Raw genomic sequence first — 19,675 nt, 5'->3', positions numbered from 1 at the left:
TTTTCTGGCCAGAATATTGAGTTTCAGTTTTTTCTTTGCCATTCTCCAATTAAGAGAATTCTTTCATGATTTATTACTTTCTTAAGCTTATAAGGAGGTTCTTAGAGTTTTTGTTTTGTTTTATTTTATACAGTGGATAAAAAAATGGTCATAATCTATAGTACTTCATAGATTCCATCATTTTATATTGTAACTATTCATAATTAATGAGTAAGTAGAAATTGCTTACAATCATAAGGTAACACAATAGAATAGGATCAGACTAAGTACAATTCATTCAGTCATCATTTTGCGGAAGGGTTTGAAGCTTAATAAGCTGGGGTGTACAGGCTGATCTAATGAGAATGACACTTAAGAAAGACCTAATTACCTCAAAATGATTTCATTGGGACATAGGAACCACTGATCTTGTTAGAACTTTTGACATTAATATGGAAAGAAAATAATCATAATAATTACTATTATATTATACATAGTATAACACATACTATATATACATAATAATCATAATAATTACTATTATTATACACACATGAGCTATTATATATGTATAGTGTGTATATATATACTTTATATATAGTAGAATATATAGTAGTGTATATACTGCATATATACTATATATACTACTAAGTAGATAGCTCTCTCTATATACTATATCTCTCTCTATATATATACTATATATCTAGAAATAGATCTATAGTTATATACATAGTATGTATTTCTCTCTCTATATATAAGTGACTCCTCAAGACATTTCCTTAAGATGCTTCATATCCCCTCTATGAGATAAGCTTTTTTTCCTGTTTTACAAAACAAACTGAAGTGGCTTTAATTTGTAAAAACACAAACTTGCACTTCAGTAACTGATGATGTTTCCAATATTTCAAGGTCATCTTTGCAGTTATGGAGCTTGTGGTAGAATAGATGCTATGGTATGACACAAAATCTTGACCTTGGAATTTGCTTTAAATATGAGAAAATATTACAGGATGAGCTCAGATGTATTCATTAATTTAGAAGATTGCATTCTGATAAACATCTTATATTGTATGCTATGGTATACAATGGATAAAATAGTAAAATGTAGTTTACTGAATTTATTTAACAAGATATTCTATAATTTTGGCAATCGTCTAATACAATGCAGTTAAATCTAATTAGCATATCTCATTATCTTTCTCCTTACATAGACCCACAATATAAATTTGGGATAATAAGTCCAAAACCTTTGACCATATGGAACTCAAAACTATGTTTAAGCATATGATTAACACATACAAAACAATTAGTTTAATAGCAATATGTCCATCTGTATTATGAGATTTTTCCACTTAAATAACTTCTGAAAATCCAGAGGAATATTATAATCTTTGCTGCAAAATTGGCATGAACAAATACTACCAAAAGATATATTATGATTTCAGATTTAATAATTGATCCTGCAAGCAAAATAAATAACTTTTATTGTATAAGACAATTATTTTCTCTTCATAGATATTTTTGTGTGAAATTAAATATTTCATACGTTCATTAATTTTATAATTTTAGAAACCAGCCACTCTGAGGTGCACTAATCAACTTTTCCATTTGTGTAAAAGCTAATTCTTTAATGGGCAATAATAATTTTCCTCCCTAATGAGTCATCATGCATGCCCTGCATATTGAGCACTTGAAATAGTCTTTTTATTTTCATCATCATCAACAATATTGTACTGTGTCTGTCAGTATAAAAATTTTGATCTTTCTGAATTATATATTTAAATTCTTCTCCATTTTAACTGTGCTGTAAGCTAACATAATTTTACCCTTTAAAAGGCCAGCTATCATTTTATGAATTCATGCACTTCTGAATGTGCCCTTGTTTGTTATCTATTAATTCTCATTAAAAGCCTGCCAAAATTTAGAAATGGAACCAACTTCTTGAGATAAAAGTGCAAAATGGCAATTTTTATGACACTTGCATATGGATGCAAGAAAGCAAACATAAGTTAGCCCAACTATTAAGCACAATGCATATAGTTGTTTGTACACTGGCAATTTTAATATTTTTATGAGAGAGAAGTGAAGCCACTGTGATTTTGCATGAGAAATCTGAGGCCAGAAACTGCGAAAACAAACTATTTCTTAAAACTTGTAGCATATTGTTATACTCATTTTGCAGAAAATATGAAATATGAAAGAAACTTATCCTCTATAAACAAAAAGACAGTTATTTATTTTCCAGGAAAGTATTATTTGTAAGGAACCAAACGAAATACATTGTAAAATGTAATTAAATGAGCATATAGTAAAAACACAATACTTTTCTTTCAGTCAAACAAGTTTTCATCCACATATTAGGAGATTCAACTCTATTACATAATCATTGAACTTTTGATACAAAAGTCAACCCCCAGTTGACTCCAACTGAATCCATATCACTATCTTTCTCTCATGTAAAATGTTAAGTAAGAAACAAAAGGGAAGCAAGTCATTTATTTTTCAAGATTATTCATGCCCTTAAAAGTAGGAAAGTAGTATTTTAAGGACATGGGGCAGTTGAAAGAACAGTTTGGGTTAAGAATGATGCACAGCTAAAAGGGATGTGGACAGTACCTCAGAACGAATTAATTTTTCCAGGATTTTTAGCAACTAAACATTTACAGCCTTAGTGTTGTCTCCATATGGATATTATTGTCAAATGAATTCTACTTTCTACCACCTTAAATTTTGACCTGGACCAATGCATGAATTTCGTGCACTGTGATCAATCATTATGATTGTTATCAGTAATTTTGTGCTTCATGGCAGAATCTATTGAAAATAACCAGATTAAAAACAAAAACAAAAAACAGCTATCAACTTTGGAAAAACCTATACTGTTGGTTAATTTGTTAGAGCTGCATTACATGGACGTGGTAGTACATTATGATAATGAACACTTGCTTCTTATAGATATATAAAGTTTCAGATTTAAAAAAAATGGAAACTAGTTTATTCTGTAACATTGAAAAATAAATAATTTCTCTATTGGCCATAATAATGGTCAATCTTTTTGAGATGAACACATCTATATCTCGGTAACTGTTTGGGCCCAGAAAGTATTTAGTTCATCATCAATTGTCCTCATCGTATATGTCAACATCATTCCACAGTTATCTGTGTGATTAGAAAAAAGGATTACTAACTGAATTTTCCACAAGAAATATTTTTATGCATTTCCTCTATTCCTTCATAAGCACCCCACTAAACTCTTTCTCAGTATGATTATTAGATTTCCCATGAACCATATGCATTAATAGATTAAAGCTGAAGAAGACTTTTTTGCAGAAGAACTCTTTGATTTCAAGCTCCTAACTCCACATCTCCCATCAACCAACCTAGTGTGTAGGGGTTGGGAAAGGAGAGGTGGTAATATATATATATATGTATATATATATATATATAAGCTAATGGTTTAATTTTTGTAGATCTTGGCATATGTTAATTGTTTGAAGGCGATATTTCCCCCAACATGGCTTCTGTCTTTCCCACTTTAGCATTCTCAACTTTAGCTCCATTAGTACTTCTCTTTTCCTCAGATAGGAACACTTCCCACCTAAGCACTTATCACAATTTTAGATGTGCTTCAACACATAATTAGCCTTTTGAAAAATAGCTTTAAAAACTTAGAATACATTTGCAATTAAATGAACAAGGAAAAAAGTTATTTCTATTACAACTAAAGCAGTATGAAAAGTGATAAAAAATCAGAAACTAGTTGTTAAAATTGCCTATTTCAGAGAAAATTAATTTGGCTATATATATATGTATATATATAAACTTAAATTTTTTTAAAGATTTTATTTATTTATTTGAGAGAGAGAGAATGAGAGAGAGAGCATGAGAGGGGGGAGGGTCAGAGGGAGAAGCAGACTCCTTGCCCAGCAGGGAGCCCGACGCGGGACTTGATCCCGGGACTCCAGGATCATGACCTGAGCCGAAGGCAGTCGATCAACCAACTGAGCCACCCAGGTGCCCTATATAAACTTAAGTTTTAATTATTTTCTGCCAAACTGTGTTTGTATATACTACATGAAATATTCCTCTTTTTAATGTGCATACAAGAGATACAATTGTAACAAATCCCCCAAAATATATATTCTTGTTTCCTAGTTCTACAGCTCAGCAAATTATGGCCAGTAGGCCAACCATTTGACTTTGCAAAAAAGTTTTATTGAAACAGAGCCATCCCCATTCAATAACTTAGAAAACAGGTGGCTGCTTTCCTAGTACAACAGAGGAGTAGTTGCAATAGACAATTTATGGTCTGCAAAAGTTAAAAATATTTACTATCTGGCACTTTTAGAAAAGTTTCCAATGCCAACACAAAGGTTTGTCTTGATCACAGTTTCTGAAATAATTTATGCTATGATATATGCACATGCTGTATTAAGAGTAACTTCTGCCAGCATAGCTGCTGCAGAAGCTCTTGAGGTTTCTATTTAGCCAGTGCCTCTTTAAAAAAATATATTTTTTAAAGCTTTGCTTATTTGAGAGAAAGAGCATGCATGAGCGAGTGGGGGAGGAGGGGTCAGAGGGAGAGAGAGTCTTAAGCAGACTCCCTGCTCAGCAAAGAGCCAGACTGGGGGCTAGATCTCAGGACCCTGAGATCATGACTTGAGCCAAAATCAAGAGTTGGAGGCTTGACCAACTACACCACCTAGGCACCCTAGCCAGTGCCTCTTTTTTAAGAACTCTTCAAAATCCATCCACTGATGATCTCCCTTCCAAGGTTCTTCTTCCACACATCTCGCTGAGTGTGCAATGTGACACTAACTCTCTACGGCCAGTTGGATAGAAACATTTCCTCAAGTAGATCAAACTGATTTTCTGCCTCGGGTACTAGGTATCCATGAATGCGTGACCTACTGTAAAGTGACCTACACTTTAAGGCAGAGGCTGTCTTGTCAAGGATGCCGTCTTGAAACGTAGATGATATTGAACAAATGGAGACAAATATCTACAGGGGAAAAAAAAGTAGAAGTGAAAAGACACACAAAAAAGAGCAAAGACATGTATTGAAAGAGAAGAGACTCTGCCTTGATTCTAAAAAAGTACTAGTTCAAGTTTTTTAGGACTCCAACCTATTATATTCAAAGAAATGTGAAGGTACTACGTCCATAAACATAAAAAGAACATGAGTTAAAATAAAGAATTGGGTTTTTAAAAAGTGTTTTGACAAGTTAAAATACAGTTGTTAAATAAAATAACCCCTATGAAACTTGGGTGAGTAAAGTAAAAACAAAGGAAAAGAAAAAGAAAATAACAGAAATAATGAGAGAGAGGGTGAGAGAGAAAAGAGAGAGAGGAATGAGGAGACATTACATGAGAGGGAGAAGAGACGTAGACAATCATTTAAACAGGTTCAATATTTGAATTATAGGAGTTCCAAAAGGAGATAACCTAGAAAATATACAATAAAACAGACTTTAAATGGTCAAATTCACTAAAATGCATTTTGGGCTTGATCTTCCTAAAATCTGGAAATTCCTAGAGCAGATGCATTACCTTGGCCTCAGATCTTCTTTGAGTTACTAATTTGCTACTCATCTTTGTTGTACGGCATTCTCTGTTACCAAGTCTAATTAGATATTTCATGCCAACATCATCTTCCCAAACCCACACCAATTTTTTTTTGTATCACTTGACCTTTTGAAATTAACATTTATGTGATTGTGTGCTTGTTTGTTTTTACCAATACCTGTTATCCTCATTCAACTCTGCCCTCCATGAGGATAAGGGCTATACAGCAATTTTCATTAGGCTCTATGCTCCACACTTCTCATCAAGCCTAAAACACAGTATGCTATCAATGAGAGTTTGTTTTGTTCATCTTTGCATTCACAGCAAAATGCTGACATTATAAAGAATTATGAATCGTTGAATGACTTTTAAACAGGAATTGAAAGTAACTCTACTGTTTAATATATGCATTGAACGATATCTAAAGGATGGTAACTTCTGAATGGAAGGGCCATTTCCCTTTTGTATTTTATACTTTAGCATGTACGTAATAGAAACAATTCACTTAGTTTATAATTTTACAATAAAAAAATCCAGAAGCAAATGTTACTAAGGAGATAAAAAGTTGGACAGTTCTTTTATGCCTATCCTATTTTAAAAGCATTATTATATACAATGATCCTCTTTAGTATTCTTGGAGTATCAAAATTCCCTATTTATGTTTCTCTTTATGCTTTTCCTCCTATTAGAGGAGACAATCTGTAAGTATTAACATTGTAATGATCTTCCAGATGAAAGGGGAAAAAGCGACTGCCATTGCCAAATTATTCAATTTATTTAAGGGGAAAAATCAATTTTGTAACATGCGTGTATTATAAATAAACATGGTTACATATATGCAAATATCAGTGCTGTCTTATGTCAAATGCATGTGGTTACATACAATTGAATTGACATTGAAAATCAAAAGATTAACCATGAAATATATGTGCAACAATATGCAATTACTCATGCAACTGTTTTGGTGATAGAAAAAATACAGGAATGTTAAAATAAAAATGGATTTTGGGATTTCATTAAATGTGGAAGGAAATTGTCTAGAAAGATAAAGAAGACACTGCATTTATGGGCTCCATCACAGTTGCTGTATGTGGATACAAAGTAAAATAGGGCAGGACCACTAATAGGAAAAACTGACACAAAGTAAAATATAGCATGGTTTGATCAAGGAAACATTAGAAATAGATGCAAACCTTTATCAGTAAGCAGAAATGGGAATGCCTTTGTATTGGGGAATTTGAGAATATTTCACAGAGGACTTTGCATTTGAGGGTCTTAAATAATGAATAGAAGCTTTGCAGAGAAAAGGGGGTAGAATTCTAAAGAGGAGAGAAAGCATGTGTATAGGAATATGATAAAGAAATAGAGTGATGAGGATCTTTATGAATTTGCTTGGAGAACCTAAAGGATTTGGTGAGTGTAATATAGGGTATAAAGAATGAGAACGATGGAAAACAAAGATGAATGGCTTGGCTATGAAAACTTAAAACAAGTAAAGAGGTGCAGAGTCATTCTATAGGGAAGTTCATGTTAATACAAGTCCTCAGTTAGAAAAGAGTACTTTATTTTTCTTTAAAGGATAATGCCTCTAAAAACGTTGGAGTGGGGGAAGGACAGAAGAAAAGAGGAAATGGAGACAGAAACCTTAGTCAGGAGGCTGTATCAAGAGTCAAGAAGAAAATGGCTGTGGTCTGACCAAGGCAGTGGCACAGCTCAGTTTTAGGGGTTCCGTTTAAGAGATAAACTCGGCAAAACACAATTGTCAGTTTTAGTGTCAAAGTCAAAGTTAGCATAAGTAAACTGGGTTGTTACCTTCATATTTCTATGGCCTTATTTAAACAACAACAAAAACTTTTCCTCAAGGTGATATAGAAACAATCACCAAGAGCATTACCCATTATCTAATGTAAATTTACAAATCACAGTTATATTTGTGGGGTTTTTTTGTTCAAATAGTTCCTATTGTTGAAAAAAGATATTAGTAAACATCTTTAGGATGAATGCGTAGATAAAAAAATAAACTTGACAGCAAATTTCGTGTACTTCTGTGAAGAGAATAAATGGCTATAATATTAAATAAATAATATTAAATAATTAAATATTAAATAACTATCAGTAGGTCATATTTAATATGTTATTATGTAATGCAATTTCTATTGTGATATTATTATTTTAGTAGTACTTTTTTCTTCTAAATGTGATATAAATATAAGCACTGCCAAATAAAAGAAAATAAATTTTGCCCTTCCCATGGCTAACCAACCTCCATAGGTTCTAGTTTTAAACACTCAAGTACTTTCTCAAAATAACAAAAACAAATGCTTTTCTTTATCATTAACTTTTCAAAGCCTGCTGACTTTTGTGAAATCACTGCAGCTAGGCTCAAATGGTGTATGAAATGAAAATTTCCTGCCTAGCCGCTGCACATAGGAAACATCATGACAATGTCTTGCAATCAATGTTCTGCTCAGTTATTTTCTGTAATACTGAGGTCATGGAGTAAAACTTACTGAGGAAGAGAAGGGCAACTGAAACTTTTCCTCAAGTGTCATTTTGATGTATCCTTTTCTGCATATGCTTAATTGGCAATATTAGATCAACTCGAAATCAAGTGCTGCATTCAATTAAGTAGTCATGGATGCTGCAATCCCAAATATTGCATATGTATCAGAAGTCTGTATATAAAAGTGTTCCCAGTTGGTGAGCACCAGTCACAATGGTTATGCTGGGTTTAATACCTCCATGACCCTAGAGAAGTTTCTGGCCTTATCTGTCTTCTGTGTATATAGCAGCTTTGGGAAGTAGGCATCCTTTCTAACATATGTCTATTGCTTTTTATGTCTATTGCATTTTATGTAAAATGTGGATACAAACTGACTTGCTTTATTAAGAGATATGACAACAGCAATAGACACAAAACACAGAACATAAACTCCCACATAAAAGTGTTTCTATTTCCTCCTGTAGTACTCATTTTATTTTCTTTTCATCCATATAACTAGAACCCACTGATATATAGCACAAGAGGTATCATATTCCATTTTTAAAATGTGCCTTTCCCAAAAAAAAACCCACATAGACATGCCATTCATTTATTCTTGTGTTTACACTTCTTCTGAATTGCATTTACTCAATTTCCAAGGCATTTAGAGGGAGTTCATTTTTGTTTTTTGTTTTTTGTTTTTTGTTTTTCTAAGCCAGTGTCAGTATAGGTGCAGGAGTGACAGGAGAGGGCATTCATTCACTGAGAACTTCCTGTGCGCTAGTAACTATTTCATGCACTAACAGAAGCTAGGACAGGTGATATTAAGTACTATTTCAAAATGGTTCCTTTTATTTTTTTTTGCAAAAAATATAGAAATAGGAAATAGAAAGGAAAGAGAAGCATTAGCCTATTTATCTATGAACTGATTTTGTTTGTGTTGTTTTTGTTTTTAGTTTTTTGTTCTGTGGACCTAGAATAAAGAACCAGGATGTGGGTAATCCAGACTCACCAAACTCGTTTTATGAAAAGGCTAACTGTAAAAACATAGTCTGAAATTCAGAAGAAAATTACCTATATAAACTGTGGGTAGGTTCTCAGACAAGCTGATAAATGCCTACTTTGTGGTATCATTTCATGTTATTAGTTCAAAGAGGACTAGGATTAGAATTATAAAACATGACTTGAACTTCTGGTTTCCTATTTATTGCATGACTTAATTCCTCTTTATGAGTAGCACTATTTTAATTCCTATAGTAATCAAATATGAAAGCATTCTATATTCTGAAAACTGCCACATAAATTGTATTGGTGTCCTCGACCTACCACACACACACACAAAATACCACAAACTGAGTAGATTAAAACAACAGAAATTTGTCTCCGAGATCTGGAGGCTAAAAGTCCAAAATCAAGATGTCAGCAGGGCCACACACTCATTGAAATGTGTACAAGAATCATTCCTTGCTCTTTCTAGCTTCTGGAAGCATTCCATTCTTCCATCTTTGTATGGCATTCTCCCTCTGTTTCTCTGCCTTCACACAGCCAACTTAAAAGGACTCAATTCATATTGGAGTAGAGACGCACTCGACTCCAATATGTCCACTTCATAGAGTGGTCTCTACTCCAATATGACCTCGCCTTAATTAATTACTACCGCAACCACCCTATTTACAAATAAGATCATATTCCAAAGATATGGACTTCAATATAACTTTTTTGAAGAAGCACGATTCAACCCATGACATAAATATTTAAATACTATACTGTTTATTAGTAGTTAAATTCTTATAATTTATGCATAAAATTGACCTTTTATCTTATTAGAAAAAAAATAGCACCCATGGCTACTCATGGATATATTAAGAGTAAAGTAAAAAGATAGTGTGCCAAAAGAAAAATTCTTTCTTCCATGTCTACCAACATTAATTATCTAATGAATTCATACTTATCACACACTACTTTTAACAAGTAAGGTTTGTTAGGAAGTTTACATTTTGTATTGTGCTTTTCATTTTTTTTTTTTTTACCTCATTTGATTCCTATATTAACCCTGTGAGGAAGAATCCGTAAAACCATTTCAAATAAGTAAACTGCAGCTCAGACAGGTAATAGTACTTTGCTCAAAATTATAAAACACAAATAGCACACTGGAAACTAGAATACTTTCAACTCCAGGTATAACAATCTTTTCATTAAAATGGTCTTTTCTTCTCATCCGATATATACTTTCTGATAGCCGTCTTCCACTGCTCATTGATTTAACTACCAGCTTCACACTGATGGTGACTTTAAAAAAAAAAAAAAATTCTGGACTTTAAATTTGTATTTCCAAAGGCTCATGAGAAATCATCCCTGTGTTTGGCCAACACTAAAGTGGGACTTGCTTAAAAATGATTGAGTGGGAGAGCCTGGGTGGCTCAGTTAGTTAGACTTCTGACTTGGGCTCAGGTTATGCTCTCAAGGTCCTGGGATCAAGCCCCGAGTGGGGCTCTGCCCTCAGCTGAGAGTCTGCTTCTCTCACTCCCTCTCCCTCTACTCCTCCCCCACTTGTGCTCTTCCTTTCTCTTTCTCGAATAAATAAATAAAATCTTTTTAAAAATAAATGGTTGAATAATCTCTCTTCTTGCTCCAATCCCTATGCCTGTTAACAGTATCCCAAAACACCTCCCAATTCAGAGGAATAGCTTGAGACTAATACTTAAGTTTTCATTCACCACCACCTCCCCTGGCCCCCATTGTCCCTTCCCATACTGAAGCAATAACCCTAAAACACTTTCTCAGAGATCTTCTATTGATCTACAGGTTTGCCCTGTCAAGTTCCCTGTGAACAGTTATCTAAACCAGTTAAAAGACAACTGATCTCATTGTTAGCAACATTTTTTTTTTCTATCTCAGATAAATGCTACAACATAGTACCACCTGGGTTATTTTACATATCACTTCCCATTTAAAAATATGTATACAAACTGTGTTTAATTTAATATAATATCAAAATCCCCTAGTAAAGAATGAAACATACTTCATGGTCTGGGTTAAATTCTACCTTTTTCCATATCTCATTACTTCTTTTTCCCCATCCATCCGATGCAAATATTTATTATTTTCTAAATGTGTTTGTCATGCTTTTATAATAATCAGATGTTGACATTTATTATGTTGTGAACACTATTCTAAGCACTTTAAATTTTTTTAACCAACATTCATGATCTCAACAACTCTGTGACGTAGTAACTATTATTTTTCTAATTTTTGTACATCAGTCAACTATATTATGGAGGAGTTAAATAACTTGCCCAAGGCACGCAGCAAGAAAAGTCTTTGAGAGTTTGCACCTTGGAGGCTGCTTCCAGAGTCCATTACCTTAACCACTTTGCTAACATTTACTATACTCACATTGTTTAAGCTGTATTCTTTGCATTAATTTTTTTTTTTAATCCCCTTACCCCATTCCCATAAGGCTTCTTTGTCTCTCTGGCAAACTTCTTCCCATTTTTTAAAACCTGTTCAAATTACATTTCTTTTCCCAACCCAGGCTGTTCACAGAGCAAGCAAATATAATTTCCCCCTAATTATAGCTTATATAATTATCTACCCTGATATAACAGCAATATTACAAATAATCCACTTTATTGTCTGATCACATGTCCAAATTTTTGTTTGAGAACACATGGCCATAATAAATACAGCATTATGCCATATCTTAACTATTTAGTGTTATTTTTCTTCTCATTTACTGACATGATTCTTGAGAATAAATGTTCTATTTTACTCACTATGCTCTTCTTAAGGCCTAACATGAGGTCGAATCTAAAAATTTAATAACTAATTAGAATTGAACTGAATACTCTATCCTTATTCTTCATTGTAAATAAGGAACTATTTAATCTTTATAATTCCAAGGGGAAAAATGAACTATATTATCGTCTGTGAAGTGGCATGTGAGAAATATTATAAGACTCAGTAAATGGAATAGTGATAAAATGGCACCTATGTTTGCCAATATCAGAGAAAAGTTACTTATAAAAAGTGTTATTTAATTTACACTAGCCTTTGTGATGTAGTATATTAATTGCAATTCTTATAATAATTTTGACATAGCACATTCTCATCACCAAAACTTATTGATTAATACAACAGCTGTAGAGCTTTGATCTCTCTACCTTATACATATGGTAGAAGTGAATGAATATGCTTATGCTTATTTTGAAAACACAGCCTGACCCTAGTATACTAATTTAAACTAAAATTATTTGGTTGTTATGGGATTTGGGGATTTTCTACCTATAATCTATGAATTTTTAAAAATAATTTCAGTTTTTTGCATGTCAACATTCTCATCTCTGAACTCCAGGTAACAATTATGCAAAATCGTAATGAGTTCGAGCATGGTAAAGGCCAGCATACATTATTAGATTTTAAAATTTTAAACCCTTTAAACAACATGGGGTGTTACACTTCTGTAAAGACATGTGATTTCTCAAAGTAGGCTACCAAATGTTGGAATTTAAAGCTGCTTGGGAGATTTCATTTAAGTAATGGATATTTTATAATTACCATACTAGTTTAGTATTCAGGTTCCTCAGGTCCCTACACAAATTTTGAAGTAGAAAAATTTTCTTGGCCATCACTGTCTTCAACTTTTGTAACTTTCTGTTATGAAAGGATGTGCTAAATAATATTAGTTTGTATTGACATTCTCTTCAGAAATTTTAATAAGATGTCCTTGTAGTTCCCTAAATCTTTAATACTTAAAAGATAAGTAGTGGTTTCTGATAATAATAGGAGATGATATTTTGGAAAGAAATCACATTCAATATCTCTCAAAATATACCACATAAATAGCTAATTGTCAGCTGCTCAACAAAATCCATGTTCTCTCTCTCTCTTTTTATTTTAAAGATTTTATTTATTTGACAGAGACACAGCAAGAGAGGGAACACAGGCAGGGGGAGTGGGAGAGGGAGAGGCAGGCTTCCTGCTGAGCAGGGAGCCGGATGCGGGGCTTGATCCCAGGACCCTGGGATAATGACCTGAACCGAAGGCAGACGTTAAGGACTAAGCCACCTAGGTGCCCCGATGTTCTCTTTTTCTATAAGATACTTCTTATCTTTCCTTTCGTGGTTTGTGGCTACATGACAGACTCTGAGGTAATGGAATGAGAAAGAATGTAATAAGCATCAACTGTATATTTGACACGCAAGAACTGCTTTTGTGTTTTTCTGTACTCGCTGACACTTCTAGCTGGAATGGTGACCTTAAAACCATGTACTAAAGAAGGGAGATCTCCTATTAGCCTAGATCCCTTTTAAAAAGTATGGAGAAGAGGGGCACCTGTGTGGCTCAGTCGTTAAGCATCTGCCTTGGGCTCAGGTCATGCTTCCAGGATTCTGGGATTGAGCCCCATATCCGGCTCCCTGCTCGGCGGGAAGCCTGCTTCTCCCTCTCCCACTCCCCCTGCTTGTGTTCCCTCTCTTGCTGTCTCTCTCTCTCTGTCAAATAAATAAATAAAATCTTAAAAAAAGTGTGGAGAAAAAAATGCCTGCCAAACAGATTTGTCTCCCGTTATTGTATATCCCCCTTGCTCTAGATGCTCCTGATAATACACACTATAGTCTATATTTTAAAATGTTTGTTATTTATCATATGAGAAAATGGGCTAATGCTAAAAATTTTACCCCAAAATTATGCAGAGACCTCATTCTGACTGCCTCTACATCTTGGGTTCTTCATGTTTTATTGGATTATATAGATTAGGTGAATCCAGTTATTATCCACTTATCTTCAGTGCTTGTTTTATCTGTCCATTTGATATGTGTATCATCATAGGTACATATTTTGGGAATGGCTTTTAGTTTCCAAGAGCTGAGTATCTGAAGTCATTGTCTTGCTCTATTTAGATGTACCTCATTCCCATTTTAATTTCTAAAATTGAGTCCTTCTTAGAGTGATAATATAACCATAGTTGAAAATAAAGACTTTTCAAAAGTTCAAAATAAGTCACCTAAAACCAATCACACTCCCAGAGAAATAATCACCACAGAGTCAAAAGCATTTCCCTAATTTTAATGCTTTGTCACCTTGTCACATCATGATGACATTCTATGGAGAAAATGTCTCCTAAACTTTGAATTACAAATTTTCTAGGGGTAATTCTCAAGTCCCCCTATCATTTAAACCTGCTAGGTGATCTAAGCAGGACTTGGCTTTCCCCTCACAAGCAAAGTTTTGTCATTTTGTCAATTACATCTTACCACAGTGGTGCAACACAACTATTGGGTTAGCTATCTTAATATTGATAAGTTATCATATCTTTGTGTGGCAATTGAGGAAGAATAGTACAATAAATGAAGATTCTTATGCCTCCGTTGACCTAAATACTGTACACCTACCTAACTGTCCAATAACATCTTTGACAATAATCACATGGCAACTCACTCTACCTTACATTCTAATAATAAAAACCAACATGTATCGGTTGCTTAAAATGTGCCAGTTATATGCTAAGTATATCATGAAGTATCCTCTTTAATACTTGTAACAACCCTCTAAGTTGTAGACTATAATTATTGCAACTTTATAGGAGAGAAAAGAAGATACTGATAGGCTGATAATTTGTCCAACTCAAATAAGCAGATCTAGACAGAGCTGTATTCTAGACCTAGACAGTATGATCTCACATGAACTTTTTCCTATGATGTTATACCAGGCTTTCCTTAAGTTGTTTAATCTTATCAGGGTATGTTTTCACAATGTGCTGCAGAATTACATAGACAGTGAATCTAATACAACAAAAATGGGCAAACAGCATGAAAGACATTTGCAGAGTAGGCAACATGTGGCTATTACATAATTAAATATATGTCCAGCCTTACTAATGATTATGGAAATACATAACACTGCCACAATTATTTGCATTGCTATAATTTTGGCAGAAAATAAGAAATCTGATGGTGCTAAGATCAACATCAACATATCCTCTTTTATTACTCAGACTAGAAACTAATGCCTTTTTAAAAGACAGTTGATAACAAGATTCAGGATGTTTGTTACTTCATCTAATCTAGAAAGAGGCCAGGGGATGGGATGAATGTGGAACACATGAGTCAATATAAGTTCATGTTAATGTCAATACAATATCTCCTAGTAGGTGGGCAAGACATGATATTAACAGATATTTTTTTTTATTATTAAAAATAAAGAGGGGTGCCTGGGTGGCCCAGTCATTAAGCGTCTGCCTTCGGCTCAGGTCTTGTTCCCAGGGTCCTGGGATCGAGCCCCACTTCGGGCTCCCTGCTCCGTGGGAAGCCTGCTTCTCCCTCTCCCACTCCCCCTGCTTGTGTTCCCTCTCTCACTGTGTCTTTCTCTATCAAATAAATAAATAAAATCTTTAAAAATAAATAAATAAAAATAAATAAAGACTTTATTTTAAAGCAGAAATGAAAAGGCACATGAGAACCTGATAGACTAAAAAGGGAAAAAAAAGAGATTTCTCTGATTCTGCAAAGAAAATGAGAGACCAAGACAGTAAGAAATGGAGTGAGAGCTCTACATTTCATGGAAAGACCAATTTAAATATTATGGAATAAATATTTGGACAGACTGTGCATTTTAGTATTGTAGGGATAGTAGTAGTAGTCTGGTATGCAATGGCACACAGCCCCAAAATGAGAGATCTCATTTCATAATGCTCTCCATGCCCCAGACTTAGCACATACCATATGGCCCGGTCCAGTAACTTCAGTCCCATTTTCTCACATAAAGTCAAAGTAGGACCTAATAGCTTTACATTTACACTCTGTCCTGAGGCTCTTATACTGAAATTAGGTGACTCTCTCTGTGTGTATTAATGGTTAAGAGTGCAAGTCCTGGAGTCAGATTGCCTGGGTTGAAATCCCAAGTCTACCATTTAGTAGTGACCTAGTAAAACAGGGAAGATAAATATTACTACTTCATAATTTATTGCGAGAATTCATGTCATAATCCATAACATGTTTTTGAACATCATTTTGAACATGGCAAGTTTAATACCCACTAGCTATAATAATTTTAATTTTTCCATTATATATACACACACCTCAAAATAGAAGTTGACACAAGCTTCACCTTTTTATTCTAATTTAATTTACCGAACCCTTGGGATTTATTTAGTAGATAATTCAGCAGGGTTTTTTTTTTCATTTGTGATAAACAAAAAGGAAAGTCATAATTTTTTTCCTAAATTTTTCAACTTGGGAAATTTAGATTTAGTGTTTAATTTAAAATATTCTTTACCTTATGATCTTTTAATGTTCTTAGTTAAAATTATGAGCATAGTATACTTTTTCCTACTGTATAAACAGCCATGCATTTGTTTTGTTGTAGAAACAATGTAAAAGCAACAAATTTAAAATAATGCTAGCCTTGCTAATTTAACATCCTTATTTCTTTTTTCATTTTATAAAGATAAGCTGATAAATCATAATATTGTTTTCAGAAATATAATGACTTTCTTGGAGAGTATAAACATGAGGTACATAGTGAAATGTAAATTTAATACTTAGGTCCATGTGTGTAGTGATAGTGTTCCTTTTTTAGGTAGTACTTAAAAAGATATCAGATACTACCAAGTAACTCTAAATTTATGACTTTTGAGCTTATTTTATTTATTCTTTGGGCAAAAATTCACTATTCATGGTTTGAAACTGTCACATTTTCTCAGAATTGTCTTCAGACTTTATGATAAAAATATGGCATGAGAACGAGCACAGTAAAATTACTTTGAGCTCTTAGAGGTATATAAACCAAAAATAAATGCCATGAAACTGCATAGTGTCCTAGAACCATCTCAGACTAATGATAATCTGTACATACGATACAGATTTATGGAAATCTTTTAAAGACTTCTAGAGAAGATACTTTAATATTCTGAGTATTTATCTATCTATGTATATAATACAATTAATATACAAGTAATAAAAATAATATACAAATAAGTATACATCAGTTTGTAGATCACTTACTAAAATTTACTAGAAGACTTATTATTATTTTTTATTTTTTGGTTTCTTTATTGTTTTAGGCTGTCTTAAACTTGCAGTTTTTATTTGTTTTGCCAGAGCAAAAGTTAAACTTGGCACACTTAAGGATTGCTGTCATTCCTATATGTATTCCATTAATATAAGCTTTTGTACACAATGTCATATGAATGTACCCTTAAAATATTACACAGCACTCTGTTAGCTGTCAATTAACATGAATGCATCAGTATTCCTGAATAGATTTTTTTTTTTCCAAAGAAGACATACAGGTGGTGAACAGGCTCATGAAAAGATGCTCAAAATCACTAACCATCAGGCAATGCAAATCAAAACCACAATGACTATCACCTCACAACTGTTAGAATAGTTATCATCCAAAAACCAAAAGATAACAAGTATCCCTAAGGATGTGAAGCACTATTGGCGGGAATATAAATTGCTGCAGCCATTATGGAAAACGGTTTGGGAATTCCTCAAAAAATTAAAATAGAACTACCATACAATCCAGGAATTTTATTTCCAGGTTTACCAAAGAAAACAAAAACATTAATTTAAAAAGGCATATGCACCCTTATGCTCATTACAGCATGATTTACAATAGCTAAAATATGAAAGCAACCTAAATGTCCATTAATAGATTAATGGATAAAGATGTAATATATCATACAGTGGGGGTGCTTGGGTGGCTCAGTCAGTTACGCATCTGCCTTCAACTCAGGTCATAATCTCTGCATCCTGGATGGAACCCTGCATCGGGCTCCCTGCTCATCAGGGTGTCTGCTTGTCTTTCTGCCCCTCCCTCCTGCTTGTGCTCTCTCTCTCTCTTTCTCTCTCTCTCAAATAAATAAAATCTTTTAAAAAAGATGTATATATACATCTTTTTTATACATACAATGAAATATTTCTCAGCCATAAAAAAAAGAATGAAATCTTTCCATTTGCAAAAAACATGGATGGACCTAGAGGGTATCAATTTAAGTGACATAAATCAGACAGAGAAAAACAAATACCAACTGATTTCACTTATATGTGGAATCTTTGCTGTCCACCCCACCCAAAAAAAGAAGTGGTAACCCAAGACCCTGCAAGTAAACATTTTCACTTTCATTAGAATTTAGAATAAAAGTTTTAAGGTTTTTGTTTGTTTCGCCATTCAAAGGAAAATACAACAGTATACCAAAATATGAATTAGTAGAAAATGAGAGGATAATGTGAAATATCTGGTTTATCTCTGTCTTTAATATTAGTAACAGTAAGAAGTTACTATCTGTAACATATGTCACTATGTGCTGAGCACTATACTAGACATACTACCTCTTTTAATCCTGCAAGTTAGGTATTTTTGTTATCCCCATGTTATTAGGTTGGTAAATTAACATGTTTTGTTCCACTGTACCATGTAAAACAAATATCAGTAGTCTCAACCAATTAACCTAGATTCACTTGAGAAAATAATGTGCCCCAGTTGGTCTCATCTGTAAAAGACATGGGCTCCTTTCAATGAACCCTTTGCTCCCTTGTCACCTATTTCCTAAAATTAACTTCATGTCTTTAAATCATCTTAATGAAAACATACTAGTTGAATCAAGGGGGTGGGAGAGGCACCTACCTGTCAGATGTGACTGAATGCATGTGATGATTTTATTTGTAACTGAGTTAGTATTCCAAATAAAGGAAATGTGAAGATGTAAAAAAAAAAAAATAAAAATAAAAAACAAAGAAACAAACAAAACAATACAGAAATGGACTCATAGATACAAAGAACAAACTCATGGTTGCCAAACCAGACAGGGGCAGAATAAATGAAATAGGTGAAGGAGATTAAGAGGTACAATCTTCCAGTTATAAAATAAATAAGACATGGTGTTGAAATGTATAGCATAGGGAATATAGTCAATATTGTTGTAACAACTCTGTATGGTAACAGATGGTAACTAGGCTTGCTATGGCGACCATTTCATAATGTATAAAAATATTGAATCATTATGTTGTACACCTAAACTAATGCAATATTGCACATCAATTATTCTTTAATAGAAAAATATCTAACAAAGTAATAATGACTTTCATTTTATCATTCAGTTATCAAAACAACAAAGTTTCATACAAGGGATTGTACTCTGTGTTGACTACTAGATTCTGAACTGAACATTCTCATGCTCCCTGTTTTCTTTTTGGAAATATGAGAATATGTATCAAGGAATATTTAAACCAAATATCCTTCTAGGAGTTAATACTCAAGAAATAATTGCAGATTACCAAAAAGCATTTCTATCCAATCATGTTACATACAGCATTACTATATTAAGGGAAGAACTGAAAGTTATTTAAATGTTTCTTGTTTTTGTTATAATCACAAAATTCTTGTTCTTACTTCTCTAATTAAAAAAAATGTTGAAAAGTGACATAAAATACTTGGTTAATTGTTAAACATGGTTAACAATACTGCATTTCTTAAACTACATCAAGTTAGTCAGCAGCTATGAAATAAATTATATTTCATATTTCATATTCATAATTTTTTCTCATTTTTATATACTCACTTTTGGCAGGATAACAAACCTTATACAGTAGTCCTTCTTGATAGATAGTTTTGCCTACCATAGTTTCAGTTACGCATGGTCAACTG

Source organism: Callorhinus ursinus, unplaced genomic scaffold, assembly GCF_003265705.2.
Source record: "Callorhinus ursinus isolate GAN/ISIS: 27379988/994484 unplaced genomic scaffold, GSC_fseal_2.0 scaffold4, whole genome shotgun sequence".
Taxonomy (NCBI): domain Eukaryota; kingdom Metazoa; phylum Chordata; class Mammalia; order Carnivora; family Otariidae; genus Callorhinus; species Callorhinus ursinus.
The sequence above is the reverse complement of the archived record's forward strand: the minus strand, read 5'-3'. Positions refer to the sequence as shown.